This window comes from Felis catus, chromosome A3, assembly GCF_018350175.1.
Source record: "Felis catus isolate Fca126 chromosome A3, F.catus_Fca126_mat1.0, whole genome shotgun sequence".
Taxonomy (NCBI): Eukaryota; Metazoa; Chordata; class Mammalia; order Carnivora; family Felidae; genus Felis; species Felis catus.
This window is the reverse complement of record NC_058370.1, coordinates 67,372,535-67,382,500: the sequence shown is the minus strand read 5'-3', so window position 1 is coordinate 67,382,500 and position 9,966 is coordinate 67,372,535. Positions and strand designations below refer to the sequence as shown.

Here is a 9,966-nt window from a genome sequence, read left to right as displayed (position 1 = left end):
TGAGAAAATGGGAAAAAGACATAGACATTTTACTAAAAAGGATATACAGATGGCACACAATACCTGCAAAGATGTTCTATTTTATTAGCCAGTAGGGAAATGCAAATTAAAACCACAAGCAGATATCATTATACAACAATCAGAATGACTAAAACAAAAAATAATGACAACACCATATGTCGATGAAGATGAACTAGATCCCTCACACACTGCTGGTGAAAATGCACAATGGGAAAGTCACTCTGGAAAATAATTTGGCAATTTCTTCTAATCAACAACAACAATGGTATGCAACTACCATATAACGAAGGAATGAAACTCTTGAGCATTTATCCCAGAGAAATAAAAATTTATATTCACCCAGAAACCTGTACATGAATGTTTATTACAGCTTTATTCACAGTAATCAAAAACTAGAAGAACACAAGTGTCCTTCAATGCGTAAATGGTTTTAAAAACTGTAGTACATTCATACCACGAGATACTACTAGGTAATAAAGGAATGAGCTATAGATATATACAACAACTTGGATAAATCTCCAGAGAAGTAGGCTGAGTGAGAAAAGCCAATTCTTAAAGGTTACATACTGTATGATTTTATTTATATAACATTTCTGAAATGACAAAATCATAGAAATGGTGAGCATATTTGTGGTTGCCAGGAATTAAGGAAGTAGTGGGGGTGCAAGGAAAGTGGATAGTGCTATTAAAGGGCAACATAATCTTGAATATCAATATCAATGACCTGTTTATGATACTGTGCTCTAGTTTTTCAAGATATTATCATTGAGGGAAACTGGGCAGAGAGTGCACAAGATTTCTGTTTTATTTCTTACAACTACATGTGACTCTACAATCATCACAAAATAAAAAGCTTATGTTTAAAAAAGTAAATACATTGGATGAGATTACATTTGGCTGTTTTTAGTTTTTTAGACCTTAGCGTAAAAAATATTTTTATTAGAGGAGCCTTCAGGGAGAACAGGATGACCCCAGGTGCCTTGGCCTTGTGAAAAGAAGGTGGGCACACACTAGAGGCTTAAAGGACCAGAAGCCAGATACAGAAGTTAAACTTCATCAACTTCTTAATTAAGTCCAGGACTGGCATTAGTCATTTAATGATTTATCATTAAAAAGTATTAGTCTATTACTGATTTCCTTTTATGCATCATACTATTTATATTTATGTATTTTTTTACTCCACAGGATCATTTCACAATTCACAAGCACCCAGTACCAGCCAGCAACAGGACATATCATTCTTAATATTCCTTCCTCTATAAGACAAAATTATTTCAATAATAACCATAAAATTAAATAAGTAATCATGATGGCCAGAAAAGAAAACAGACAATAAAAGTTTTCTTTTATTTAAATGTTTGTATGTTTACTGACATATATGACAGTAAAAAATATATAAATATAAATAGTATGATTCACATAAGGAAATCAGTAATAGATTAATACTTTTTAATGATAATGCATTTTTGGAGTCAAAGATTAAAAACCCTTATATTTACATATTAGTATGTTATAATAATGAATAATAACAGCTTAAGAACAAATGAGAAAAAACAACAACTGAAAAGAAATTTTCATTTTAGAGATATTAATATGCAAAAAAACTATTTTGAATGAACTAAAATTTGCCCTCACTAAACAAAAATATTACATCTCAAATTTTACATTCTGTCTTACCATTTTAAATTTCAAACACAAGTAAAAAGTCTAAGCGGTCACATAGAAAGATGGAATTTTAGTAACTCAAGTTGTGTGTCCTTGTTTTTACAAGCACTATGGTATGAGGGTTTATTTCTAATCTTCTATTTAAATTTGGAAATACATGATACCTCTAGGGTTAGAGACAGAAAGCAAACTCAAATTATTCTGTCCCTTTACTGACTTACTCTTGAAACAAAAGCATGTGGCTAAGACTTAATATTTTGGAAGCTGACTGTATAACTGGGAATTTACCATATTAACTTTCAGGAAGAATGCAGTATTTATTAAAGTATAAGGAATAAAAATGTGCTAATTTTAAGTTTACGTCTATTATTAAAATGTGAGAGAATGTCAACAACTGTTTAGAAGTTAGACCAATCAAAGATTTTATTGGGGATGAGTATGTTATCACTGACATTATTTAGAATTGCTGGAACATGGTGATAATCAAAAGCGTATCTACTTTAACTTGACTTTACAATTGTTTTTAGAACCTCCAAAGAAAATGCAGCCCCTATTGCCTGCACCCAGGGGTGATCACTTCCATCATCTCATACCTATTTTGCCATTATGTGAACCAACTGGACCTGTAGTGTATACCCTGATTGGTCTCTCCTACCAACGATAAACTGCTTCTTAGATTTGTAGCAGGAAAATAACTAAATCTGTTAAGGATAGCAGAACAGAACTTCCTTTCCCACCTCCCTTTCTATTGCAATGAGAAGTCATTCAACATATTCTTGGCAACTACGAGGAAACCTTTCACAGGATGGAATAAAAGAGATTCCTCCAGAGAACAGTGTTCTGGCAATTTGGTGGGGGAGATGTATTTGTAATATTTAAGAAAGTGCTTCTTGCCTCCTGTTTACCCCTTTTGCATTTGGTCTCCTTTGTATTGAAGAATAGCTTACTAGTTCTTTCAGAAAAGATTTGTAAATACTGACCTTTCTTAGCTGTTGTAAGACTAAAATTTCCCTGTTTTCACTGCTCTCATGCAATGGTTCAGCTTGGTGGTTCTCAAGTATAGTCCCTACAACAATAGAATCGGAAATAGGTAGGACCTTATTAGAAAGTGTGTTCTCAGCCCACCTAAAACCTCCTGAATCAGAAACTCTGGGGGTTATGTTTTCATAAACCCTCCAGATGATTCTGATGCACACTAATGTTGGAAAGCCACTGATTTAACTAGGTAAAGACTCTTAGGTTGATACTAATTTTTTTCCTCGGTGTTTCGAGAATATAATGTTACAGCCTTTTACCATCTACTATACTGATAAAAAGACTACTGTCATTCTGTCTTTATATTATATCCAACTGTATGAAATTTCCAGTATTCAACCATATTTTATTGAGGTATATTTACAAATAATAAAATTCACCAGTTTGAAGTATATAATTAAATGAGTTTTGGCAAATGTACAACAATGTAACCACCATCACAATCAAGATATAAAACATTTCCAACACCCAAAATGTTCCCTCAACACCCATTACAGTCTATCCTCTCTTGCTATGCTGGCAATCTACTCTTGGTCACCATAGATTACATGGAATTTTCTAGAATTTCACATACTTGGAATCATACAGCATATGCTTGTTTGTATCTTGGCCCTTTCATTTAGCATAATGCTTTTGGGCTTTATTCATTTTACTGTATTTGTCAGTAATTTGCTCCTTTTTTTTTTTTTTTTTTTTTTTTTTTTTGGCTGGCTAACATTCTACTATATGGATAAACTGCAATCTGTTCATCTGTTCACAAGTAGTGGACATTTGGGTCAGTACATTTGTCTTGCTTTCTAGCTATTTACAGAGGGAGGGCAATTCCCATAGCAGTTACTCCTTCATAAGCAGAAACAGAGTTCCTACTCAGTCATTTTTGATCTATAGTGATCTTTATTTCACCTGGCCTAATCCAATAGATAATCTGTCCTATTTTTTTTTTAAACGTTTATTTTTGAGAGACAGAGAGAGGCATGAGTGGGGGAGGGGCAGAGGGAGAGACACACAGAATCTGAAACAGGCTCCAGGCTCTGAGCTGTCAGCACAGAGCCCAAAGTGGGGCTTGAATCCATGAACTGTGAGATCATGACCTGAGCCGAAGTCAGATGCTCAACTGACTGAGCCAGCCAGGTGCCCCATCCCGTCTATCTTGAAGTTCTAAGGTTATCTCTTTCACCTTGACTTTTTTTTTTTAACTAATTTCCTATATTTCCACTCTACTATATCTAGATTTGGATTTGTTTTTATTTATTCTACTTAATTCATTTGTACAATTTCTGCCTGAAGACTCATATCTTTCTTTGATTCTCAAGATTTTTAGCCATTATCTCTTTAAATATTTGCTCTCTTCCTATCTCTGTTTTCTTTCTCTGCAATCCCTACCAGACCAATGATATAACTTCTTATTTCAACTTCCACAACTCCCAATTTCCCTTTTGGTTTTTCTGTTTTTTTCTCTCTGTGCTCTGCATTCTGCGTAATTTCTTTATATGTATTCTGTAATTCTAATTCTGTAAGTTTCTCTTTAGCTACTCTGAATTACTATTTAACCTTGTTTTCTCAATAAGTTTTCTCCATATTTTAACTTCCAGGGTTCCTGTATGTTCTAGTTATTTATTGCCACATAATAAACTATCTCAAAACTTAGCAGCTTAAAACAATCTTTTTATTTTGCTTGTGATTTCATACATGAGGAATTCAGAAAAGATTCCGTCAGAGGTTCTGGCTTAGGGCCTCTTCTGCAGTTGCAGTCAGACAGTGGTTAGAGCTCGCACAGCAGTGACAGAAGACATTGCATATGGCCAGAGATCTCTCTTTCTTTAGTCACCCGACCTCTACATGTGGTCATTTTGCATGGGCTAACTTGGGCTTCCTCACCCCTGCCAATTCCTAAGCAGTTGAACTACTTACATGGCAGCTCAGGACTCCAGCACAAGTGATCCAGTTAGCAAGGCAAAAACTGCGCCACATTTCTGATATAGTCTCAGAAGTCACACAGCATCACTTATACCTCAATTTTTAAATAGTTTTTTCAATGTGCATTTGTTTATTTTTGAGGGGGCGGGGGAGAGACAGAGGGAGTGGAAGAGAAAGGGAGAGAGACCCAAGCAGGCTCCACACTGTCAGCATAGAACCTGATGCAGGGCTCGATCTCATTAACCCTAAGATCATGACCTGAGCTGAAATCAAGAGCTGGTCACTTAACGGAACTTTGCCACACAGGTGCCTCCACTTATACCTCACTGTTTTCATTGCAAGTGAGTCACAATCGTGTCCCTCAAAGGAGTTGACATAGACCTCACACTTTTTGATGGAAAAAGTATGAAGGAAATGTTGTAAGAGAAAAGCATGAGGGATGGGAAACATTGCCGTGGCCATCCGTGTGTAACCATTTTGGAAGATACAGTCTGCCATGCTACACGATTCTTTTCAAATTCTTCCATTTTAAAGAAGTATGTCCTATTCTTTCAAGTTCTATTCCATCCCCTCCTACTTTCTTAATACTTTTTTTTTTTTTCAACGTTTATTTTTGGGACAGAGAGAGACAGAGCATGAACGGGGGAGGGGCAGAGAGAGAGGGAGACACAGAATCAGAAACAGGCTCCAGGCTCTGAGCCATCAGCCCTGAGCCTGACGCGGGGCTCGAACTCACGGACCGCGAGATCGTGACCTGGCTGAAGTCGGACGCTTAACCGACTGCGCCACCCAGGCTCCCCAATAATACTTTTAAGCATACTTAAAGTCCCTTTTGCATTTGTGCCCTTGGTTGTGGATAAGACCCCATCACGCTTTTCCAAGGTTGCCATTGCTGGGCATTCAATGGGATTCACTGATCACACACAAATGTTTAACTTAGATTTTTGGCACAGGGCTGCTATGTGATGAGGTTATTGTGAGAATTCGAGCCCTGCATAGGCAACACAGAATAAGAATCAATCTTTCTTTCTTTCTTTCTTTCTTTCTTTCTTTCTTTCTTTCTTTCTTTCTTTCTTTCTCTTTCTTTTTAATGTTGAGTTTTGAGAGACAGAGAGACAGAGCATGGGGGGGGGGGGGGCAGAGAGAGAGGGAGACACAGAATCAGAAGCAGGCTCCAGGCTCGGAGCTGTCAGCACACAGCGTGACATGGGGCTTGAATCCACGAACCGAGAGATCATGACCTGAGCCGAAGTCGACGCTTAACCGAATGAGCCATCCAGGTGCACCAAGGACCTTCATCTCTTAGCTCTGTTAGTATCCATGTCCCAAGGATAGGAGCCTGGCCCATGGTCTGTGGGGGCCTAACTATAGGCTATTCCCATGTGCAGAACTAGAGACTTGACTGCCCTTTCCAGTTGTTAAAATCCATACCCCAAGATACTGGGTAGCATTCATTTCTGTGGATTCTCAATTTTTGACACATGGAAATTTCTATTTCTTATTTAGTAGCTCAGACACTTTTTTTGTTTATTTTTGAGAGAGAAAGAGAGAGAGTGCATGGGGGAAAGGGGAACAAAAGAGTGGGAAACAGAGGATCTGAAGTAGGCTCTGTGTGGACAGCAGAGAGCCCAGTGCGGGATTCTAACTCACAAACTGCAAGATCATGATGACCTGAGCCGAAGTCAGACACTTAACTGACTGAGGCACCCAGCGCCCCTCAGCTATACACTTTTTTAAAAAAATGTTTTTAGTGTCTAGCAATTTTATGTGCCAGGGGTGGAAAGAGGATTTCCCGTGTTTTCTTGGTCCCCATTTTGATGAAAGTTAACTGTGTTTCTAAATATAGAGTTTTGGATTGCTGAATGCTTGCATTTAATGAACAGATAAGCTCTTTTTTTTTTTTTTTTTTTTTTTTTTTTTTTTTTTTTTTTTATGGATTACCTAACCTCATTTTAGGAGGAAATGAGAGAATAAGGCTTTTGTGTGAAGAGACCAAGAAGGCATGGGTGTGTATTTGAAGAATAGACACGTTCGGAACCTATTGGATTCAGGTCACAGATGTCAAGGACCCATTCTTGAAGAGTTGTTTCAGTGTAAGTCTGCTCCCCCCATAAAATTCCAGAGGACTCTAGAGATAGTCACTATTCAGTGACCTTTCTATCCCTATCAACTGACTATCCAGTCATCAGTTGAGTAGGAACTCCAAACTGTGTATTCTCAGAACCCTTGACCACAGGCTTTCCACTTGAGAGATGAGGCATAGCAACACCCTGCCCTGCCATGATCCTATCCATGCCACAATGTTTACCAGCCCCAGGAAAACTCCTCAGAAAACTGAAGTGACCATTCTGGGAACCCAGCAAGGTTTGGCTTACTTTACATCATGGAGAAATAAAGCATTATAGAGCACCAAAAACCAGGGCAGCTAGAGGGCTCATCCATGTCACAAGTGCAGATTTTAGACACAGGTGAGATAGGAGGTAATGAGAATTCCTAAGGAAATGCAATCTAATCCAGCAGAGTCAGTTCTCAGGGGGAAAATGGGATTTTACTAAAATTAGTCTTCAGGGCATTTTCTCCCATCTCCACCTCTTCTTGATACTTATTCAAAGGGAATTATTTTCAGACTTCTGAAATTGTCCTTTATTTTATTTTATTTTTTATTTTTATTTTTTTGTATTTATTTATTTTTGAGAGACAGAGAAAGACAGAGCACAAGTGGGGAAGGGGCAGAGAGAAATAGAGACACAGAATCAGAAGCAGGCTCCAGGCTCCAAGCTGTCAGCACAGAGCCCGTTGCAGGGCTTGAACTCACAAACCATGAGATCATGACCTGAGCCAAAGTCAGAAGCTTAACCGAGTGAGCCTCACCCAGGCACCCCTGAAACTGTCCTTTAAAATGGATACTTGGGAGGGTTAATATTTATACAACTGCTCTTGTATAAGCAAAATGATGATGATAAAGATGACTCACCAAATACTACCCATTCCCCAAGGCCCAGTCAAATTCTGGCCCCCGTTGTGAAGTCTTTTCTGTCAACACCAGTCCATTCTGACCTCTCCTTTCCTCTGAGCTCCAATTTACTGTCTATTCCACTCACTGGTCATCTCACACATGCCTCAGGATTTTTCCTGTCATTGTCTGAAGTTATTTACTTCTAATGTTTTTTGTAAACTTCTAATACATCGAGGTTGTGTCTCTCTAACCAGATTATAGAATTTTTAAGTCCAGGAATATACATTGCACATCTTCATTTTAATAATTTATAGCACTCACCATGGGCTAAGCATGACACAAGGGCTCCATAAATATTAATAAATGATAGCTTGTTTTTTCCTTCTTTTGTTTGGAAGCTTACATGCTACACCATATATTCAGAAACTGGGATGCTCTGGAATACAAAGAACCCATGAAGAAGTGATTCAGTCTCACCATGCTTCGGTTTCCCACCACAGCATGGAGATGACAATACTTGCTAGTCTCTCTTACACTGGTAGATGAGGACCTTGTTGTTGTGGGTATTAGTTTTTTAATCATACGACACAAATAACTTTAAATATAAGCTTACTTATATAAAGTGTACCTCACTTTACACAAGTGACATAGCTCTGAAAAATTGGATGAAAAATGAGTTTTCACTGATTTATTGTTTGACTTCATCATTTAAAGTTTGATATGGGTCTGTCAGTTGTGAAATCAGTTATGCAGTAGGAACTTGAAAATAAAGAAAAAACAAAGCTCGGGTCAGATTGAATTGACTTGAGATAAGGACTCTGCCCTAATTTCTACATTTATAAATCCAGACTTTTCTTCTTCACTATCCTCCAACAACATAGAGAAGATCCACCAGTGATCCATCATTCAAATCCCTTTATGTCTGATCTGTACAGTCCCTGCTCTTGCATATTCTCTTCTGACCCCACGTGGTGAAACTACAAATGGAGTAAGCCAACTTCCTGCTTTCAGGGCTCTTGAACCTTGAACATCAAGCTCCTCTGAGGATCATATAGCCCTGTAGATTTCACCATTACCAATCTCTTCAACCCCCCAAGGGTATCACCACCACCAGAACTCAAAGTAACTGACTTTGCCTCCCACTTAGCTGGAAAAAAAATATGCAAGTGTGTGTGTGTGTGTGTGTGTGTGTGTGTGTGTGTGTAATAAAATAGGAACAATCTCAACAAAATTGCTACTTTGTTTAACCCCACTCACAACCCTCCCTAACAAACTTATGTAACTGAGATGTGATTTTGGGTTTCCCTCTATCAGAGACCTAAGCAATTTGACCTAAGCCCTAAACCCACATTTCTCTACCTGTATAGGTCAAGAGACCCTCCTTAAGGTTTATGCAAATGTAACACTTAATTGCCTTTGCCTTATCCATTCCTTTTGCACCTTGTGTTTTGTCTCTAAGGAGCCCCTGACAGCCAGGATGCTCATCTTGGCCCCTTCACTATTTTCCACAGGAAATCTTATCACAATAATGGTGTTGTGAATTTCATAACCTCACTGAAGGCTTAAGGAATTGTTGAGAGGTATCATTTGGGACACACCCTGCCTACCAGTGAAGTGAAATTTATACCCCATCTCCTATGTCAGAAGCCATCCAAACAAAGCACTTGCTTCTAATCCATGATCTTCAACACCGTTAGCCATTGAAGTGTAGCTCACTTCCTAATGTTTATTTTCTTTTTCCTTTTTTTTAAATGTTTTTATTTGTTTAATTTACATCCAAGTTAGTTAGCTTATAGTGCAACAATGATTTCAGGGGTAGATTCCTTAATGCCCCTTACCCATTTAGCCCATCTTCCCTCCCACAACCCCTCCAGCAACCCTCTGTTTGTTCTCCATATTTAAGAGTCTCTTATGTTTTGTCCCCCTCCCTGCTTTTATATTATTTTTGCTTCCCTTCCCTTGTGTTCATCTGTTCTGTGTCTTAAAGTCCTCATATGAGTGAAGTCGTATGATATTTGTCTTTCTCTGACTGACTAATTTCACTTAGCATAATACCCTCTAGTTCCATCCACATAGTTGCAAATGGCAAGATTTCATTCTTTTCGATTGCCGAGTAATATTCCATTGTATATATATATACCACATCTTCTTTATCCACTCATCCATTGATGGACATTTGGGCTCCTTCCATACTTTGGCTATTGTTAATAGTGCTGCTATAAACATTGGGGTGCATATGTCCCTTCGAAAAAGCACACCTGTATCCCTTGGATAAATACCTAGTAGTGCAATTGCTGGGTCGTAGGGTAGTTCTATTTTTAGTTTTTTGAGGAACCTCCATAGTGTTTTCCAGAGTGGCTACACCAGCTTGC

The 9,966-nt window shown here is 38.1% G+C and overlaps 1 protein-coding gene across 1 annotated transcript in view; it reads left to right on the top strand.

The window, feature by feature from the left end:
- Nucleotides 1-7,329, top strand: part of LOC109498160 (translation initiation factor IF-2-like) — a 243,517-nt gene extending 236,188 nt beyond the window's left edge. Inside the window, exon 8 of the mRNA XM_045055102.1 lies at nucleotides 6,595-7,329. The gene's annotated coding sequence lies outside the window, so the exon portion shown is untranslated. The remainder of the gene's footprint in view (nucleotides 1-6,594) is intronic.
- The last annotated feature ends 2,637 nt before the right edge of the window (nucleotides 7,330-9,966 follow it).